Source organism: Aphelocoma coerulescens, chromosome 8, assembly GCF_041296385.1.
Source record: "Aphelocoma coerulescens isolate FSJ_1873_10779 chromosome 8, UR_Acoe_1.0, whole genome shotgun sequence".
Lineage (NCBI taxonomy): Eukaryota > Metazoa > Chordata > Aves > Passeriformes > Corvidae > Aphelocoma > Aphelocoma coerulescens.
The window spans coordinates 13,223,031-13,245,079 of record NC_091022.1 but is presented as its reverse complement, the minus strand read 5'-3'; positions in this window follow the sequence as shown (position 1 = coordinate 13,245,079).

The window sequence follows — 22,049 nt, the reverse complement described above, 5'->3', positions numbered from 1 at the left end:
TTCCCACAGCTCTGCCAGGCGTGAGAGGGACAGCGCTGGGCAAGTGTGGCTGTCTGTGGTCAGGTCTGGGCTCTGGACTCCGGACCAATGTCACTTCCCCTCTTTGTATTTTTGGACAGTTCTTAATTGGAACTCATTAACTGATTGGAGAATTAATGGTGAACATGGGGTGGTATGAATTAACTTCAGGTGTGTATGATAAGCTATGTAGTGGAGCAAACTGTTTTCTTGGGAGTATACTCCACAGCGAAAGAGATGAAACTTAAAAATATACCCCAAGTTTGTAAATTCCTTCTTTCAGTGCCTACTATAACTCAAATATTTGTGTCAGATGTGATGGATGCTGGCTATATGCTTTTGCTTCTACCTCTTGACACTGCTTGCATAAATTAATGTGCCAGAAGAAAGAATGGAACAGAGGCAAAGGAATGTCACTAGCAGGCTGCTCTGTCATCCATCCACTGGTTTATTACTTTCTGCCTTTGGTTTAATTTCTTTTTTCATAATAATAGAGACAGAGGTCCATGAGGGGATGAGGATGCCTATGTTGTGAAGTAAATGCAGATTTCTTAGGGATTCTGGAATGCAAATTTGGCATTTAGCTTGGTCAAGGATTATCTTAGTCTGGTTTTAATTTTGAGAACATATACATTGACATACAGAAGGCAAGTAGTGGTCAATGCCAGATGCTTCAGAATTAACTGGGAAAAGCTGCCTCATGCTTCTAATTGCATCTTAAATAAAGCAGATATGTTGGAAAAGGGACTTCTACCTAAGAACGGAACTGAACCATTGTGACACTGGGAAGAAGATAGTGAGGGTATTGTTGATTTTAATGCTGTTTACATGGGCTATTCTGGAAAGACAAAAGGGGGACTAACAGGCTTGCTCAAATGGAGCTAAAAGAGGAAAAAAGGAAATGAGAAGGTAAATCAGCAAATTAGAAGATTATGTACATGTCTGCTTGACTCATTCTGAGTAATGCAATTTATGAGTATTAAGTGAAGCCAAAATGAGAGCTTTGTAGATAAGTTCCTGGAAGTTACATGCATGTGCAGGACTCAAAACCTGATGTGTGAAGTTGGGATAAGGTCACTAAGTAGGAGCTAATATGAAACCAGAGTTTGGAGTACCCATGATAACTTTGTGCTTTGCAGAATCTGTGTTCTACTGGTGGTACCTCTGAGTGAACTGTCTTGCACACACTCACATCTTTTGCATGTGAGTACCTGTGATTTTCACATGAAATCACAAAGAATTGAGATGTCTTCTGAACACTACAGAATATGAGGGAATTTGACTACTTACCCAAAATGGTTTTACTTGAGGTATAAGATGTTAATAGAGTTACCAATGGGATGTGCTTTTAATATGGAGGACAGATTAAATTTTCAAAAGTATCCAGCTAACCAACTAACTTAAGTCACATTTTCAAACCTGATTAAGGCACCTACATTCCTTAGGCCCTTTGAATATTTTGCCTCTGGGACATTTTGAGAAATATTTAGTGGAGATCATGATGAATTCAGAATGCAAAAAATATTGACTCACGACCATAAAATACCTATTTGAGACTATTATTGTATATTTTTCTGTGTTTCCTATTATCACTCTGTTACTCAGCTGAAGGATTCTTTTTGCTCTTACAGTCTCTGGCATACAGTAGATATTCAGCTAACTATTGGCATGTGTTCTTGAAATGGCTGCTCAGAAGATGGTCTGTAGACTAAACAAAATCTGTGGAATTTGTTGCACTACTTAAACAAACCAAACAACCACTACTTAAAAAAGCGACAGGTAACATTATAGCAAGAAGTTATCTCAGCTTTATTTCTTACTTTTCTGAGAGGAAAAATTGTTGAATGAGTTGTGTATGGGCCACATAATTCTTAATCCCTGATTTTGGAGGTAATCTAAAAGAAATTAGACCTATCAAAAATTAATTACTCCTGAGGTTCAAGACAGGTCCTAGAACTTGATCAGAGGGAAGATTTGTGTAATTTTGGGGACAAACTATGGATTCATGTGTGATTGTATTCAGTTACCTTTTCTTGCATGTCCAGACTTACTGTTTCTTAAATTAAGAAATAAGGAGTTCTTGTATTTTTCCCCTTCTTCAGTATCTAGAGGATTTCTTTCCTCCTTTCACAGCTATCTATTTTCCTTGTTCCCCATTTACAGCTTGCTTTTGTGGGTCTGTAAAACTATCATAATTTTTGATCCAAATCTGTATTTTGCCAGATTTTTGCCTTCTGATAATTTTCTAAATGCCTTGAAAATACTCTGAAAATACTATTCTTTTCCTCATTTTGTTTACTCATTTTTTGCCAGGTGATTGGCAACTGGCTGTTGACTCCCCTTGTAATGTTCAGCTAATTTAAGTGCCAGAGATAACACAGAGGTGAGGACTAACTTCTGGTGAGGTCTAAGTAGACCCCTACCTCCAGCAAAACACCCGTGCCTGTTCCAGACTCCTGAAAAGCCATGCTCACTGCAGCTGCAGGTAAAGGATGTGAAGGTGTGTAATTCAGTAGCTGTTCTTAAAGCTTGCTCTACCTCACCCACTGGCAAGTTCACCTCTGTCTCATTCACAAGGAAGTAAAATTTTATTTTTACATGACATCTGTGAAATGTCTTTGCTTACTTCTAACAAAGGAACATGATGCCTACTGCAGATTGGAGGTCTACGGAGTGAACTCTGGGGACAGGAAAATTTAAAAAGGCCTTGCTTCTGGGGTGATTGGAGATTTCACAAAATAAGATGCCACTTTCTGAGTTCAGTTTTTAAATTAATGACCAAATATGAAATATACAGACTTTTATTATCTGTGCTCTACTCTTCCAGTGGGGCTTTACTGTAGAAGAAGAGTGAAAGTTTGAGAACATATATGGAAAATCTCTAGGTTTGTGGGGTTTCTTTTACCTTTTAATACTGTTTTGAATGAAACATTTGGGTCCCATAAATATGTTTAAAATTCACTTTTTTTCAGGGAACACCATGTGCACTGCTCAATGTCTTTTTCAGATGTGAAGAGGTATTGGAGTTGGAATAGGTTAAAAATAGTCTTTCCACTTTTGGGGAAAGGAGATCCAGGATTCTGATTGATTTAAAAAAAGAATCTTTCCAAACCCAATCAGAGTACTAATAGACCTGTTAATAATTATTATGAAAAGCTCAATTTTCAGTAATATCAGGCCTTAGTCTCATACAAAAGGACCTCAAGGTAGCCTGTGTTTATGGAAAATCTTAAAGTATTGCAAAAGTAAACCCTGTATGTGAAAAATGATAGCTAGAAAAATATCCTCCTTATTTATTTCAAAGTTGCCATGTACATCCAGCTGTAGCTTGATCTCTTAATTAAGTTGTAGGGGTCAGTATCACACTGCAGGATAGGAGAGCTAGAAGTTGATTGTGGTGAGGATGGTGTCTGGAGAGATAACTGAAAGGTGGGTGAGAGTGACAAGACTTAAGGAAGGAGTCTGATAAGGATGAATTATTTCCTCTGGTATTTGTTTGAAAGATTTATTTTAAAACCTCAAACCAAAACAAAACCAAAAACCCCCACACCAACCAACACCAGCAAACAACCTTTCCAAAATGTAAAATTTCTTCTTCAAAAAGATTCACCCTTTCATGAAGAGTGGAAGTTTCCTGGGCAAAGCACAAGTCCCCTGGGGTATTAACTGTGGTGCTGGAGCCGTGGCTCTGAGCACCTCTCTGAGCCTGGGCTGGCTGCCCTGGGGCTGTGCCAGCTGTGGGGGCACCTGTGCCAGGGCCTGGGCTGTGCACAGGCTGCTCCTGGGCCCTCACCAGCCTGGCCCTGCCCGGGGCTCTGCAAATGCTGCCCCTGGTGACAGTAACACCAAGGATCTGGCTTAAAACAGGTGAAGACAAAGCACAAAATAACTGTATCATTTGTGTATAAGGTCACTTGAATTATAATTTTGTCCAGATTGACCCCTTTCATTTACTCCTTGCATTGCAATGCTGGCATTTTATCTCCAGAAAAATTACTTACCTAAGTCTCTCCTAAAAAAGAGATATATTTGTTACTTTAAATGTGTTTCTATAGCATTTTATGCCTATGTATGGCTTTCCAAGTGGTGGTATTTTGACAAACAGGATGGAGTTTCTTTACCAAATACAAATAGAAGGAGGGAGATTATTATCACTTTATAAAGTACTTTAGTCAAAGAGACAGCAATTGGTCCAATTTCTCTATATTTAGAACAGCTAGAGGTTTAGGCTAATCAAGATTATGGATGAATGCACATTGATCAATACATATTTGTCTTCTAAATTAATTTTGAAAGTATACTTTAAATCAGCTGTTAGACAAGGCCTGAATTAAAACAGTCTGATTTATCTGCTTTTCCTGAGAAAGAATGTAAGGGAGTGGACTGGCTATATGTTCTTTATTCACTTCTCAGCATTACAGCATCTCATCCCCTTAGTACAGTGTAGGATGTGGTGCTAAGCTTGTATCTCACACAGAAAGAATCTGATTACACAAGTTTATGATTTGATCTTCCTCTTAGTTTGGAACACCTGTGATTTCACTAGACTATGTTCTATAGTGAGTATAGGCTACTATATTTTACCTACATATTTCATACAGTTAATTAGATCATCACATAATGGTTTATGTTGACCTTATTCTAATTTGTTCAAGCTTTTTCATGTTCCTTATTAGAATATCCACTGGGACATATTTTAAAAAATAGAGTACATTCTGTGATCAATAGAACTGTTTTTTTTGAAAGCTTAATGGCTTTTATCCTGTTAAATAAAATCAGGACTTCCTTCCACTTCTTCCCCTGAACTGTAGAGGCATTCCACATATAAAATTTGATTAAGTTACACAAAGAATTAGTAAATCACTTGTTTATAATCTTGAATTTCACATGGATCCAGTATTTAAGTTTGAATACTATACCATCTTTCCTTAGAAATGGTAATTCTTCCTTGCTCCACCATCCAATATTAGATTATTCTGGCAGATTGTTCTGCTGCTTCTGCTATTTCTGATGTATGCCTTCCTCAAAATCGCATTTTAAACCTCAAATTGTCAACTTTAAGAAAAAATGTAAAAAAAAAAAATTCCAACTTGAGTCTGAATTTATTTGCCCATTATAAAGTCCTACTTTGTCCCAGCAAAAGATGGATAGATCTGTGTGGAAAATAAAATGGAAGTATGCTATAGAGTCTTCTCTAAATGTCTTTATGGGAACAAAAAAAATAAATGTAATCCAGAAAGCATTTCTGTCAAGAACCACTAATGTATAATTAGCAGCCAACGTGTAGAAGAGGTTTTCCCTGATATATATCTAGCAGTAAAGTACTGACTTCTGTCTGGAAATTCCATTTTATTATGTAATATATTTTGGAGCAAATCAGCAGCTCTGGAGCCAAGACACAAGTGCTACAAGAAATGGAATTTTCATTACTGCAAAACCACTGCTGTATCTTTCAACTGCTTTAAATAAATCATTGAAAGAAAAATGTATGAACAAAATCTGGTACTTAAAAACCAATTTCCACAGCTTGCTGCATGGCTGTATCAAGTATTTCTAAGAAGTGTAGTGTACCTTGCTGCAGCAAACACTAAATTAGACATTTTAGAAAGACTAAGCATATGACCTAATTGTTCTTAATTTTTCTCTTTAGAACATGATTAAAGATTTAAGAATTTCAGGAGGGAATGAAGATTATTTAGATCCTTCACATATGTCCCCATGTCCTCATGATTCCTACCTGTGAGAACACAGGAGAATCCATACTCTCCCTTTTAGAATGGCTTTATAATGTGCTTGGTATGAAATAAAGTCAGTGACAAAATATTATCAGGGCTTAACTCTGAGTTTGTTGGGATTTTTTGCCCGTTTTTCTTTTTTTTTTTCCCCTTTATTAATAAGTATATTTGTCCTTAAAGATGGCAGACAATGAAGTTGGTATATATTCTATGAAGTGTTTATTTTTTGCCTTTACAGGATTCTACTTTTTGAGGTTATGGAAAGACGAGAATTCAGAGACAAAGCAGAAAATATCCCTATAGTCAGGAGTATAGGTGGACACTGGTTATAAAATATTCAGGCTGTGCATGTACGTGGGCAGCAGGTGTGAAATAGGTTAACCAGGCCAAGAAATGGGGGAGGTGTCAGGCTGACTCAGCCCTGTAACTTCTGGTGATAAGCCACAGATGCATACACAGGAACCTTACCATAAACATCTTCAATGATCAAGCAGAAGTTTCAGACGTGAGATTTGGAAACAAAGCTGGATTTTGTTTCACAAATTCTCTGGTTGTGCAGCATAAAAGCTTAAACTGAAAAACTCCAGGACTTTGCCAATTTCATGCAAGACTCTGGAAGTTCAAGTGTATCTTTCCAGTAGTGTTTAAGGGTTCCATAAACCAGTTTGGGGGTAGTTGTATGATATAACAATCAGTACCCAAATAAACTTGACAAATACTGAGAAAAATAAATATATTTAATATGTGAGAGAATCTCATTGCTTCTAGATTGCTTTAGTAACAATGATTAATAAATGTATTTAAAGTTGGGTTTTTTTTAAATATGACTTTCAAAACCCAGGAAAGCTTAACATGATTCTTATTGCAGAATAAACCTGGTCATGCTTACCCACTGAAACACCCATTTATGAATAATTCTTCAAGCATTTGGAGTGTTTTTTTTGTAAAAATGTGATGATGGGCCTGGTAAAACTACTTTATTAGCAGTGTTTTTGACACATCTCTTGATATTCATTAACTCCCCTGAAGACAAGTTTAAGAAATTAGACATATTCTTTTGTAACATCTCTCAGAAAAAGAAAAGAAATGAAGCCCAATAGAAAAGCCCAATAATAGTTAAACACTGGAATATTCTGTCCAGAGTTGTGTTGGGATCTGTCTCTCAGTCAAGATTCAACGGTACAAGGCCTTGAGCAACCCGATCTAATTAGTCCTCCTTTCAGCACAGCATTTGACTAAATGATCTCTGGAGGTTCTTTCCAAACTAAATTATGGTATTATCCTAGACTTAAGGGAATACAGACTTAAAAGTAGAGTAATTCACTGTTCTTGCTGAGTTATATTTTAAGCAGGGGGTAAATTAGCAATTACTACAATACCATTGTAGTGTGCTGAGGCACTGTGAGTTCATTTGATTCTATCTTAAATTGATGAAACCCTATTCAGGTGTGAGTTGCAAGTTGCATTTTCTGAAGAAGTAGCTATACAGTAGCTTTGAGATTGTCGTTCAGGAGAATACTTTCCATACTTGCATATGTGTCTGTGTTTACATTATCTAGGGCTTGCACACCATTGAGCACAGTCTCATTTTGTGAGGTTTACGACAAATAAGACTTCTGGAACCTAGAGCACTGAAGTTTGTCTCTGTTCCAAGGAAGGAAAACTGTGAGTTCTGAACATACCACACAATCTTCTTTGTCAATGTCATTGGCTGTACAGCTAAAAATTTCTCCTGCTGCAGACTGAAAATGAGCTATCTGCTCTTACTTTTTATATGATGAGCAACTTCCTCCCATTTGTTCCACATGTTTTAGAGTGCTTCACTCTACTTTTCCTTAGTCTGCCCTTTAGAGAATAAATCCAGTTCTTTCAAGTGTTCTGCACACCTGAAAAGCTTGCACTTTTTCTTCATTCCTGATTCTACCCCCACATTTCACATGAAGTGGGATGCTCAGTGTGATACAACCTTCTGGAGAAGTCTTTATTCGTGCTCTGTAGGATGGAAGAACTTCATTTTGTGTTGTGTCAGGCATCCGTCTCTGTACCCCAAACACTATATGTTGCCTTCAAATAAAACTTTTTCAAATTGTTTGGTTTAGGTTAAATTCCTGATTTTTAATGTAATTGCTGCTCTGAATGCCTCTCAGCTAGGTTCAAGTTGTTGCTTATCTACATGAAGCACTTCACTCATTTATGTGTAAATACAGTTTGTAGCTGTTTAATAAGATTAGTCTGTGTTAATTTTCAAGGCATAGAAAACTGGCTTTTTCAGCTGTGCAAGATAAAAATGCATTGTATTTGCATTCAGAGCTATAACAATAATGTCAGCTCTAATTCCCAAGGCAGCTTGTGTATTAGAGCTGGTTTTGAATGCCACCAGTGAAGGACTTGTTCTCCTGGCAGCTGATTAAAATTTCAGTCAAATCAGAACGAATTATGTCTGCGACAGAGAATTGGCATAATGTAATGATGTGTGTTACCTTAAAATACCTCTTAATGAGAAAGGATCTGTCTACAAACAGATGAACAATTTCAATGAACTTGGGTTAAAAATCATACTTTAGTTAAAAAAATGCAAATATGCATGAGTCAGCTGTAGGATTTGGGTTTGACTGTTTTTTGCTCTACAGTAATAGTACTCGACTTTTATCTGCTAACTTGCACTCAATTTAGAGCTGCATTCAGGATGTAATGAAACAAACGAAGATTTTTCCCTTTGCTTTAGATGAGCTGAATGAAGTCATCAGAGTGAAACATTTCTTTTGGTATTCTAGCTACTTTATCAGATTTTTCCCACTAAAAACCTGGTCTGGTGGAAGGTGTCTGTGCCCATGGCAGGGGGATTAGAACAAGATGATCTTTAAGATTTCTTCCAATCCAAACTGTTTTATGATTCTGTAAAATTACTAGAGAGTGTTTTTAGCAGTAAAACTCCATTTTAAAAGTGAGACTTGCTTAGGCTCAAAGAAGCCCAGACATTCAAATAAAAGACTAAAAAGCATACTGGAAGGATTGAGCACTTCTCTAAAGATCATTAATCTGAAAGTTGTCACATTTCTTCCGATTAGCTTTTGTGCAGAGGATCCAGAGTTTTTTTCTTTTAATGATGAAGAGAAAAAACTAAAATAGCTATGCTTGCAAAGACTTCACTTCAATGGAATGCCAAGAGTCATTGTAATTTATAGTTTGAATTAAAGATTACTGGTTTCCCCAAAACAATGCACTGTGTTCCAGAAGGACATTATTATCAGGTCCTTGTTAGTAAATGGCCTCACAGTATGTAAGTGCTCACATTCTCTTTTTAGTGGTGTTTTTAAGTAGTCTTGCAATGCTGTGAAATAGTACTTCATAACAGTAATGTGACAAAATTGTTAACTCATTATATATTGTAGTAACTATGAATTTAAAATACAATTGTAGAAAAATATTATTATATGTGGAATAATCAGAGAAATAATTTCCTTTCTGATAGTGACTAATGTCAATAGCTCTGTTTGTTTTCCTATATATAGTACAAAGTTGAAAGGAAGTCTTTCAACCTACTGTATAATTAGTACATATTTTCATTTTTTTTCCCCCTGACCTGCTATCCAGTTCTTAGAGGGAGAAAGAAAATGAGTGGAGGACCTAAGAGTACAAAGTTCCAAATCTGCAACAGGAAAGTAAAATAAATTTGAAAAATTAATCCCTTTGGGCCCTGGAGTCCAATTTTCCAGACACAAGCTCCACTGGAATCCACTGTTACCACTGCCAAAGAGTTAAGTTCCTTTGATATATTTTGTTTACTTATCCAACTCACTTTGACTTTTTGGTCTAGTGTGTTTGATTCCCCACCTACTGAAAACATATCAGCCTATTTCATTTCTAAAGACAAATCAAAATAAGCACCCCAGCTGCATGGGCAGGAGACTATCAATTTAAAGCACTGTCCTCTGCTTCTCTTTTATGCTTTTATTTTCAGCAACAGTGGTTCAGACAGCCAGGTAAAATGCTGTGGTTCCTGGCTGGTGTGTGACCTCAGCTGTCACCAGTCTCTGTTTCGTCAGAAGGGCAGTGCTATGGCAAATCTTTGGACTCTCAAGCATCTGCTGAACTTCTCTTGGGACAGGGATGTGGTGGATATGAAAGGTTGTCTCAGAACATATCAAGAAAATGAGATAAATGTAGTTCCTGGTACATACAATTCCATGCAGTGATACAACTGTTTGTTTGACTTTTGAAAGTATTGTTACCCATCCCAACAAGACTTTCTCCACTCCCCCCACTGCTGCAAAACCAAAACAACCAAAAAGCCAAAAAACAAAACAAACAAACAAAAAGAATGATTAAGGGGTATTTCTGAAAGAGCCATACTTGACTCCACAGCTGTAGCTTGATGGGACAGAGATTCCCACTGTCAGGAGAAATCATGATTTTTCAGCTGTACCTTCTCCAGAAGGAAAAAGTAATTTTGGTGCAGAAATCAGATATTAGAAGGGAAAGCTGTTCTCATATTCTACCTGAGCAATGCAACACTGCCTGTATTTGTAATGGAAAGTTGAATAATGATGCTCACTTTCAGCAACTATTTTATCTAAACTGATTTTTTTTTTCAATTTCCTAGAAAAACAGATTCTGTGCATTTTCTTAGTGAACTAAATAGTAACTAAATAGTATTACTGCTTGGAGACTAAATTTATGGAGTTCAAATGTTAATGTTCGCCCTTAGGTAAAAGAAAACATCAATTGTTAGAAGGAGACAAGAAATCTATTTGAACTCATAGTTCCACTTCACTTTCAGTGGAAGGAGCAACATTTTTGTTTGAATAAATGAAAGTCAGTGATAGATAGGATAATTGTTTGAATAAGCAAATTTGATCTATTTACAGTAAAAAAAAATGTTCCTTTTCAAGTTAATTTTCAAAAAGCTAGTGTATTGCACCTTAACTTAAAATGTCAAGTGATTTTAATATCACTTGTGAATGATGAGGAGGGTTCATTTTAGATATTTATGTAACACTGAATTCATATTTAGTAATCAGTAAGGGAAGCTGGAAATTGCAGAAAGTGATCTAAAGAGTTATGATTTTCTATGAGCTGCACGTATGTGGTTCTTCCATGAAGAACAGACTCACAGACTTCAGCATCAAAAGTAGGAAGTAATTTTGTCTTATAAAAATAATTTTTATAGAGAAGAGAGAAAAACTGCCTCTGAGCTCACTGCAGCGTTGCTGGTTTCAGTGCTAACAGGGACTGATTTCTTCCCAGTGAGCACTCACTCTGAAAAACATCTCAGTATCCACCAGCAAGATGAAGCCTTTTCTCAGCATTTTATTCTCTTAGTGAACCAAGTGTCTCAAAAGAAATTCATCCATAGCTAGTGTAGCTTGAAGAAGTTTTGTTTGGAATTCATTGCCCAAATAATCAATACAGTAAAAGACATAAAACAAAGGGAGTTGTAAAATGGTGATGGTAATATGAATGGTAGAAATAAACTCAGTGGTGAAAGCACACTGGTAAGTCTTGGGGCACTGCCAAATATGCATTGTGTTGTCCAGATTTCTCTTCTTTATTGGGCTGATCTGACTGACATCAAACTGGTTAGCAGTTGGAATTGTGCTGTTCTCTTTATTGACATGGTTTCTTGTACAGTGATGAAATATACTTTTTATTAGAAGAAAGATATGTAGCTGGTATGTGATGTGAGGCCCCCAGAGAGTTCCTCGTACTATAATAGTAATTCTTCCATTTGGTCCAAAAAGAGATTCTCCCACCAAACTAACAGTAGACTTCTCAGCTCAGTGGTTCATTGGAAGATGAAGTCCAGCTGCTTGAAATTTGAATAGTCAAAAGCAATATTGCTTAAACTACAGCTTGTGGAGTCTTTGTGGATCAGTGGGATAATTCCTGGGATCTGTGATACACTAAGTGATGCTTATTCCTGGGAAGACAGCAGTCCCCTCCTGTCAAGTACTGGCTGCAGGGCTGGCTTTAAGGAGGCAGCAGGCCGGCCAGAAGGCAGCCATGGGGCTTTGGGGAATGACAGCTCTTGGGAGCTGGCCATATTTACTTGTCTTGGCTCTGGCAGTCTGTTTCCAGCCTCTGTCACTGTTAGGCCAAAGAGTTTTTAGTGTGGGCTGAAAGCAGACTCTGGCAGATCTGTTGCATATTGATTCTACTACACAGAGCCCAGCAGTGTCACACACAGCCCAGCTGTGTCACACACACTGGATTCTTTCTAGGGTTGCACTCCATATACTAGTACTTGAGGATGTCCTGCCTGCCCTACCAGAGGGATTAGTCACCACTGCTGAAATGAAAATTCTGTAGCTTTGACTTAATTATTTAGCTCAAATACATTTTTTCCAATTAGTCTATTTTTCTCAAAAAAAAAAAAAAGTATGATAACATAATTGTTAATCTGTAAACAAATGGGCATTTGGTGCTGTAAGACTGAATCAGAAACCATCTAATTAATTCCTTGAATACATTGGAGTGTGTTCATACACAGAAACTCAAATATGGGTGGAGTAATCAAAACTTCCTTTGCCCTCTCTTCCAGGGTGAAGAGCACCTTGGAAGTTAAGTCACCACATATCTTTGCCTTGCAACTTTTTGCTCTTTATTTGCAGAAAATAACATTTTTGTCCCGGCGTATAATTGTGTTCCCAAGGTTCAGGCCATTCATATCAGTCCAAATAGAAGACAAAAGCTGGCCAAAAGTACATCTGGAAACAATGTTAAAAGCAGACAATTTCTGTATGCTGAACCACTTAAAAATCTGAAAGATGAACAGACAGGACTCTCACCTCTGATCTTCCAGTATAGCAGCAAAATGTCTGAATTACTCTTGTAATAATACCTACCTCTTGGATGGCTCTCAACAGCTAATATTGATGGGTTTTGATTGTTTGTTTGTTTGTTTTTATATCAGAGTTTTAATCATAGGGTACCCTTCTAATTAATCAATCTCTATGTGTCTACAGTCCCACCCTGTTCATTTTGAGAGATGAATGAAGATGCCAACATATGAAAATAATGCCCACTAAAAAAATAGTTTCTTGATATACCTTTACAGCAGCCAATTGAACCAATTCCATCTTTAGCTTTAGTGTAACAAGAGAGTATTTTTCTAGCCCACTACTAGGCTCAAAAATCCAAAGTACTTTAGTTATATCTTTACAAGATCCTAGCTTTCAAATTAGATTTGACTTTTTTTGTTGCCTTGTTTATCTTTACCTCAGTGTTTCTAAAAGTTAATCTGTCAGGCTGGTCTCTTGTTACTTCTGCAGCAATACGGTGCAATTTTTATCTCCTGGAATTCACAGCAGAGCAGGATGATCTAGGGTATCTGAGCTGTCTAAAGCCCAAGCATTGAAATGCTATGATGTGTTTAGCAAGTGCTGCTCTGGTGCCCTAAACCTGACATAAGTCTCTGACTTTGGGTCATTACACTCTTGAAATGAGGCAAGAGAATTTGGCAGTACCACATTTGCTTTATTTTTCAGTCGTGCTTTCTTTCATGTGCCATCCTCTCTGTTCCTAAACTTTTTTGTGATGTTTTTTAGTGCTCTTACCAGCTGCCACTCTTAGGCAAAAGAACTTTTTAATGCTGAGTTTCAATAACTTCAGATTCTTCAATGCAATCTTCAAATGGATCAACCTTTTTTGCTTATCAGGAACCCAGTTAAAACCTTAGGGCTGTGGGGAGGTTAGTAGAGGTAGGAAAAAAAAGGCTGCATTTTCTTTAGCTGACTGGAGAGTAATACTGTAGATCTAAATGTTATATTTTTCCCTTTATGTTACACCCATTTACCTTTAGGATCATCCTTTCTTTCCTGTTTCCTTTGCTGTCAGTTCTTCATCAGGGTTCATTCAGTGGAATATTATATTTCTAAAAGGAAGAAAGGAAATAATTCCACAGATTAAATGATCCAAAGAAAAATATTTTCATACCCCTTGTCTTGCTATCTTTAGAGATGTTATTGTAAACAGTTTTTCATTCTTTTTACTATCTTATACTGGATCTGCATTATTATTATCTTGGGAGGTGCTTGAATAACATTAGGTCATCCCTTTTTTTAGGACGTAACTAACTCTTGCAGTTTTATACAACATGCATTGATGCATCTTATTGTTGGTGGGGTTTTCTTATTAGTTTGATTTTTTTCTCTTAATTATTTTACTACCATCATTAAAAGTTTCCTGTGGGATATCCACAGCCCCACATCATCCTTTTCTTTTACAGATAACTTCAGTGTTTTTCATATTCACTGTTCAATCCAATGAACAGAATTTGTTAGCTTGGCTTTCCTGAAGTTTAAACTGAAATCAGATTTCAAAATACTAATAAATGACTGGCCAGTGTCCTGACTGTAGGCCTGGGTAGCCTCTTCTGACATGATTACTGCAGGTACCTTTCCCTCTTGCCTATTCCTTTTTCTGGCAGCTGGGCTGCTCTGCATCAGCCCTTCACACTTTCTGCCTGTTTAAATCCTTAACCTACATTCCCTATTGGGCTGTAACACTTCATTATTTCTGCTTTGTCCCAGCACTGCACACTTGGCAGCTGTTTTGTCCACATCAGACTGCAGAGAGACATGCAGAAGTATCAGTTCAACAGTCTATACTGAAAATTACACACTTGGCCACTGTACTTAGCCCTGCTGATTTCCAGCTCTTGTCTTCTGACATGAGGGAAGTGATAGAAGAGTTTTATAATTTTTCTGCAGGAGAGGTTATCTGTTTTCATCTAATTCTTGACTTTGAGCCGGCTGTGCTTTTTTCTCATGAAAACTTACTCCAGGGAGTCAGATTCTCTCTTGGCAGAAAACATTCAAGTTCCTGGTTTTCTCATTTAGGAAAATAATTAAATTAATCAACATGAGACATTTTATGTAAATTTTCACACATGTCAGGAATCACCACAACATTTGCTGGACTGAACTTTGGCATAACGGTTGGGGGAGCTTTTACAACAAAGAACTCAGTAAAAGCAGATAGGAAGAGGTGAATTATGGGGTAAAAACTCTGGAGGGATCATTCTGAAGAAAAGTGAATTTGAATATATTGCCTATTTGACTTTATCAAACTGACCTGTTTAGAAGTAAAAAGCACTAGTACAGAGAGTAGACTGTGCTAGTGATCATATCCAAAAATTTACTCCACATGTTCATCATAGTTTCTGGTTTTCCTCTCTTGTACATCATGGTGGTTCATGAGATTGTTTTGCTTGTTTAATGTAAATATTAATATAGGTAGTACTGTCTTTTTTTGTTCCTGGAAGGAGAGAAAGCAATCTGTCAGGTACAAGCATGTTGAAAGAGCCACTTGACAAGTGATGAGAAGATGATTGATTCCTTTTAAATTTTTGTTGTGTTCTGAAATCCATGTCAGTTGAGATTTCCTCTTAAAAGTCTGTGGTGTCTTTTAAGTGCCTTTTTTGTCTACTTTCTGAAGTTTGGTTTGTTGTGGTTTTTTTGTAGCAAACTCTCTACTTGGATGTCCTAGCTTTTTCCATTCCAGCTACAGTGTAGACGAAGCCCTAGCAAGCTGAGTTTGGCAGATGACAAGTATTTGTTATAAAGTCAGGAAAGCGTGCATCCAGAGTCCAGACTAGCCACGCTGGAGACATCATCCAGTCAATGAGAATAAAATGATTGTAGAGAGTCCAAGAAACATTTCAGAATGTAACTAAATAACAGCTCTGAACTTGGTTCCCTTTGTAATTAAGGACTCTAGAAGAAGGAATCATTAAATACTTTTTCAGTGTTTGATCTGTCATTAAATAGTGAAATACACTGGATTTCAGTTTGAGTAATCTAAAAAGTAAATGAGTAGAACAAGTATAAATAGATAGTACTATTTTTTCCCTACTTAGAAAAGGAAATCATGATAAATTATTATACAGTCCCATTAGCTAATATGAATAGTTCAGCTAAGGGTGTAAAAGCCCATGAAAACTGAACAGTGCAGCGTAAGAAAACTTTACTTTTTAACTATGCTACTTGAACTTCCTTCATGCTGGCAAATTCATTGTCATAATTAAATGTGCTTTTTTATGTGTCTGGTACAAGATGGTTTTCTGCAGTTAAATGGCAAAATACTGCTGGTTAAACTTCTCTCTACTTCTAATTGGACCCCCTGAAGTTTGCAAAATTAAGGACTGTGACTGAACAGATCTCTCTTCCTTTTTAAAGAGGTATCAGCCAACAGGACACAAAATCAAAGGATCTCAGTAAAGAAGTCTTCTTTTATTTACAGATTAAATCCTTCCTACTGAAATCAAGAGTGAAACTCCCCTTGACTTCCAGAGGGGGCAAGATTTCATTTCGAGAGAGAGTAGGATGTGAAACTTAGATTTCCCATTGGCTCTTGCCCAGTCTGTGTCTCACTGGAGGTAGGCACCTTGCAAGTCCTTAACAGAACGATGATATTGCCAGCCCATAATTACACAGTATCCAGAGTAAAATGAATTTAAATTATGCTAAAATTCTAACTGTTTTGAGAAATATTTCTTGACACTCATGCTTTGATTAGTGTATAGTCTGAGGGTTATATAGGGTAGCAAGGTGGTTCTCAGGTTCTATTGAAGATCATTCTTCCTCTATAAAAAATACCAGCTATGAGGTACAACATAAAGTGTTTATCACTTCTTGATGACACTGATATTGTTAATTATAATTTTGGTCAATCATATTGGTTAATTTCACTTATACTAGCTATGTAAATGAGCTCATAAAGATTGTAATTGTATCTTTATGTGTTTTACTAAAATTAGTAATTTTAGTAAATTTGAGGGTTTTCTTATAGGGCAACAGAAATAAAGTCAGCAGTCAGCAGTTTCCATAGTTAATGCACAGTCTCAGAGGTGGAACTCTTGGCATTAATTCTGTAATGTTATTTTGTCTTCACAGGACATTTCACATTGATCCTGGGGGGGAATAAAGCAAATCTATGCAAATGTGTGGTGCACTGACAATAACTGTTTCCAATCCATTAAAATAATTTTTAATTTACCTGCTTACCTGCATAGGCTGTTTCCTATGTCTGAAAGCAGTGGTTTACATGTCACAGTGATTGCTTTAGCAGAAACTGTGAATCCATAGATTCACTACTATGTTCATCTGGGAATATTTTTTCCAGTCACTAGAAGTGTCATGAGAGAGACAGAGACACATTCATTTTGGGGTTGGACCTAACAGTTTACAAATGTATTTACCTCACTAAGAAAAACTGTACTCATTCTATAAATTATTTAGTTATAAGAAAGTAATTTTCCCCTTATGCTAGAACTTCCATTATTAAAAATCTTTTAATAGTTCTTTTCTGTGAAATTTATATACATTTAATTAGAGCATATGCCAATTAAGAAATATGAAGAGATTGTTGTGGTCAGGCAGCACTGATCCATCCACTTATCTACAGATTAGGATCTTGCAAGGAGCCAAAGCAAGACAGGCTCCATCTACACCCCCTCCAAAGGCTAACTAATATCTACCAGCAAATTTAAGGTTTGGAGTCAAAGGTGTAACAGTGTTTAAAAAAAAAAAAAGGCAACTTAAAAAACTCAAACCAACCAAACAAAACCACCAAAAACCTGAATTGCCTTTCCTAATTTTAGATCTCTCAAATTAGACCTCGCTGCACATGATCTGAATTTGTAAATTCCCCCCAGTCCATCTTGAAGAGGAAATGTTGTCACCATAAAATGTGCATAAAAGGTAGAGCAAAACCGAATGACAAGTGTTGGGGTTTGCTGTGGTATCCGTGTCTGTGTGCTCTCTCTAACTGCAGATGTGTGGTGGCAGGATTTCTTACATTCCCCTGAGACACTCAACTGCTTAAGATCCTTACACTACTTGTGAAGGATATGACAGGGTCAATACCATCAGAGTAAATACTTGATAATAATCTTATGTAGAGTGGGTGAACAAAAAGTAGATTTTTAAAACAAAGAACAAAGATTCATAGGCAGAGAAATATAGTCATCTTTCTGAGACCTAAGGGACAAAAATTCATAATTCAGTTTTGAGGACAAATACATGGTGTTGATGGATGTGCTGAGTCTGCTGAGTATATGCCAGCACTAGTATTTCCTACAACTTTCAAACTGAATTTACTTGTCACCTTAGACATTAAGACAAAGACATTTGAACCAAAATCTGGAGATATTTACTACTGGCAACATCCAAAAAGATTATTCAATCATTATTCACTTCTGTAGATGGAAACTGCTTGCTCCTTGACTTAAAATAATTCATTGTGGCAGGCTAGCTGAATCTAGCAAGTGTGAATGCAAACATATATCTGTAGTAATAAGAGGATATCATCAGTATACCCAGAACAACATCTCCCAATTGATTTTTTTCTGAAAGTTTATTGCTATTAAAATTAATTTTATCTTCTTGAATTGTAAAGTAGGGGATTTTCAGGTGGTGCAATTGATAGCTCTAAATTAATTTCTAACAATGAAGACACTTTTATGTACACAATAACCACTTGAACAGCAGTATTACAGACATTGAAGGCTTTTTTGGTGGGTGGGAAAGGAAGACTGGAACTGAAAATTGCACAGCATATTGCGACTACATGGCCCAGAACACCCGTTACAACTAGAACATTTTTCTATTTTTCCTCCCTCAAATCTGGTTAATTTGGTTGTATTAAAAGGACAATTGAAAGATAAGAACTCTTTTTTTCCCAAGTAAATGTTGTATTTTCATGTCTGAGAACCTATTTATTTTGTTTATAGTGGCAACTGCTATGTCAGTTTCTTTGGGTTTTTTTACATCTTCATGTATACACATATATATATAATGATTAGTACATGAACTGAGTCCAATCCATTACTAAAGGCATTTACTTCTTCTCTTATGGGAAAATGAGTAAATAAATGCAGACATGGGAAAAACTTGTGGTAATGCAATCCTTATGAATGCACACTGGCTTTAAAATAATGACGTAAAGCTATCCAGGCAAACAAGAAAAGTGGAAAAGAACATAAAATCTTGTTCTTGTATTCCTCTATAGACACAATAGTCTGAGAAGCTGGGGCCTTACCAACATTCTGGGAAGCAGGAATGCAACAGGAGTAGTTGGAATGTAGGAGTAGAGCCCTCACCCTTTATTTTTAGCCCTCACAAACAAATAAATAAGTAAATCAATTCATCACAGTATTTGGGGTCGATTGTTGATTAAGTGATGGGGGTGTCTGTTTTGTCCTTTCTGTAGCCAGTCTTTGGTATGAGCATATGAGCCTTTGGTATCAGAGGAACCTGCTCCAGCACATCTGAGCACTTGGGAAAGAGTGGTAAGGAGAGGGAGGAATGGGCTTTCCCTCAGTTGCTGCATATTGCTTGCATGCTTTGGGAGCCTTCTGTTGAGTTACTGACTCAGGACTGAGGAACGAGGCCAGTGTGTGGATTGTAGTGTGCCTATGGAGAGAGTGAGCAAAAATTCTTCTAGTTTACAGTCATGCTAAAACCAGAATTGGTTTATTTCCTACTCTGTGCTGGTGCAGTCCTTCCTCTACTTTTCCCTCTCCACATGGTTTACTGATTTTTAGCCTCTATCTGTTTAATCAAAATTGCACAACTGGTTATGGCAGTGGGATCCAACATCCACATCTCTCACTTGGCAATACATATGTGGATCCTGTCAGGCTGAAGTGGAACCTGGTTGGAATTTCATGGGCAAATAACCTCATCATTAGGTGATAAAATGGAAGAACAACTTTTCTTCCTTTTTTTTGCTTTGCAGGTGACCTTTAAAAGGAACGTAGGTTGAGAGTGGCTTTTATTTGCAGCTTGGCAGTTTTCAAAACCCTTGTAATGGATTGGTTGAAATAAGTTACAGAGCAGCTACCTGCATATTCTGAATATCTTTTAGGTCATCTTATAACCCAAAAGACTCAAGTTGAGGAGCTGGGGAACTGAGATCTATAGACAGGATTAGTCATGTAAGTATTTTGATTTTGTTATTTGGTTTGGTTTGTTGTTGATGTTTCTTCTCTTAGGCAGTGCTTTATGGGCTGTTGGCCTTCACTTCAAATAGGTGAACATCTGCTGTAACTCTCAAAATGAATGTATATATTTCTGTGGTTGGTTTTGTGCAGTAAATATATGATTATGTTGTGCATTGTATTGTAATCTTCTGTATCCCTCTCTGCTTGCAAGAGAACGCCTTCTTCTCTTTTTTGTTTAACATTTGTTCTTTCATAAAGCCACAAATGACAACCTAAAAAATAACTAAATATTCACTCTGCAAACCCAATGTGTCATGCCTTTTGCATTAGAACATCACATGGTAAAATGGCTTTGTCCTGAGGGACTGATGCATGTCTAATTGGCAGAGGCAGAATTTTATACAGTGTTTAAACTAGAAATGGTTGGAAATTTCATGTAACAACAATATATCCTCAATAGGTAATGAAGATTTTATGGCTTTGTCCTGAGGGACTGATGCATGTCTAATTGGCAGAGGCAGAATTTTATACAGTGTTTAAACTAGAAATGGTTGGAAATTTCATGTAACAACAATATATCCTCAATAGGTAATGAAGATTTTACAAACTAAACTTTTTAATGGACGGTAATTTTTTTAAGTTGTTTTTTCAGATGGGGAAAGTCAAAATGAATTCAAGTCTTTAAAATATGCTTGACCCAGATCTGAATTTATTATTTCTTATCTGAATTAAACTGTTATTTCAAAACATTTTAATGAACTACATAACTGTACTGTTCTCTAAGGACATTGCTTTGATTCTTTATCGTCCTAAATAGGACTCCCAGCTGGCCTATAATTCCCATAACTTATGCAATATTTGCAAGATCTGAAGCTGCAGTACTACTGCAGATGTAATGGTGCAGTATCAATTTATAAATTTAAAAATGACTTTAATAAAACTAAGTTATTTCAGGTCACTTTTGCAAGCTTAAAAAACCCTCATTTGGTTCTAAGTATATCACAAAAATAACACTGAATAACCAAAGTATGGCACACTCTGAGTGCAAACCTTTACTGTATGTTTAATCACTTTGCTAATGTCAGGATTTTATATTTATTTTAAAAAATATGTTGGCCTACAGTTTTTCTAGCATCATAAGCAAGCTCATACTTTATGTAAAGAGTCTGCAAAAAGGTGCTGAAACATTTTACTTTTGGGTAAAAATATCTTTTTGATAAAAAATATTCCCTACAGAGAGAAAAGTGGCTCTTTCCAGTTTTCATACTGCAAGTTGACTATATAGTAGATGCAAAAAAAGCTTTTATGTAGGAATCAATGGAAAACAAGCATACACCTGCATTTCAAGGGATGATGGGATATTTCACTGCCTTTTTGTGCCATTGGCAATGCTTACCCAGAGATGAGCTCAGCTGGTGGAGCATGGCACTAATAATGCCAAGGTGGTGAGTTTGATCCCCATATGGGCCATTCACTTAAGTCTGGAGTTGATGATCCTTGTGTGTCCCTTCCAACTCAGAGTATTCTGTGATTCCTCTGACTTGCTCAGTTAGTGTTCAATACTCTCTCACAGAACTGGTTTCTGTGCTGCTCTTCTTTTTCTGAACTTCCCAACAGTTAAGAAAATTTTATAAGAAATATTATAAAATATAAATAAATATATTTTACCTGATATATATATATAAATATATTGTACCTGAGCCATTTATATTCTTATAAAATATTATAAGAAAATAGCTGCTAACAGATGCCAGTGCTTGGTTGAATTTTATGTGGTTTGACAAATGTTACTGATGAACCTGTTTGAACAGCTTTCCATAGATATTTAATCAGATAAAGAAAAATGAACTGTTACAAGCATAAAGAAATTTAAAATCAGTGGAGAATGAAATTTTTTTTCCCCAAAGATCTGCTCCAAATCAAATTAATTTAAATAAAACATTTATTTAGAACATTAATTTAAAACAAATTAATTAAAATAAAAAAGATTTCTTGTTGTTGTCTTATGCTGAAGTTTTGACAGTAGGAACTCAAGTAAGAGCACAACATGAATGCTTCTCAATTCCTCATTACACCACTGAACAATATTTCTAACAAGGAGATTTATTCTGAAGTATGTTAAACCCCAAGAATGCTGATCGACTTCCCAGACATACCTACTCCAGCTCCTCTGACTCCTGCTGAAGATGATGTGCAGATATGTGTAGCAGCAGAGGTTGTGCAGTTCAAGTAATTGCAAGCTTCTATTTGATTTTCTAGAAGCAGGAGACTAGAAAATCATTTGTTTGTGGTTTAGTGGATCCAACTTCAAATAAATATAGAACTACACCTTTCAAATATATAATTTTCAC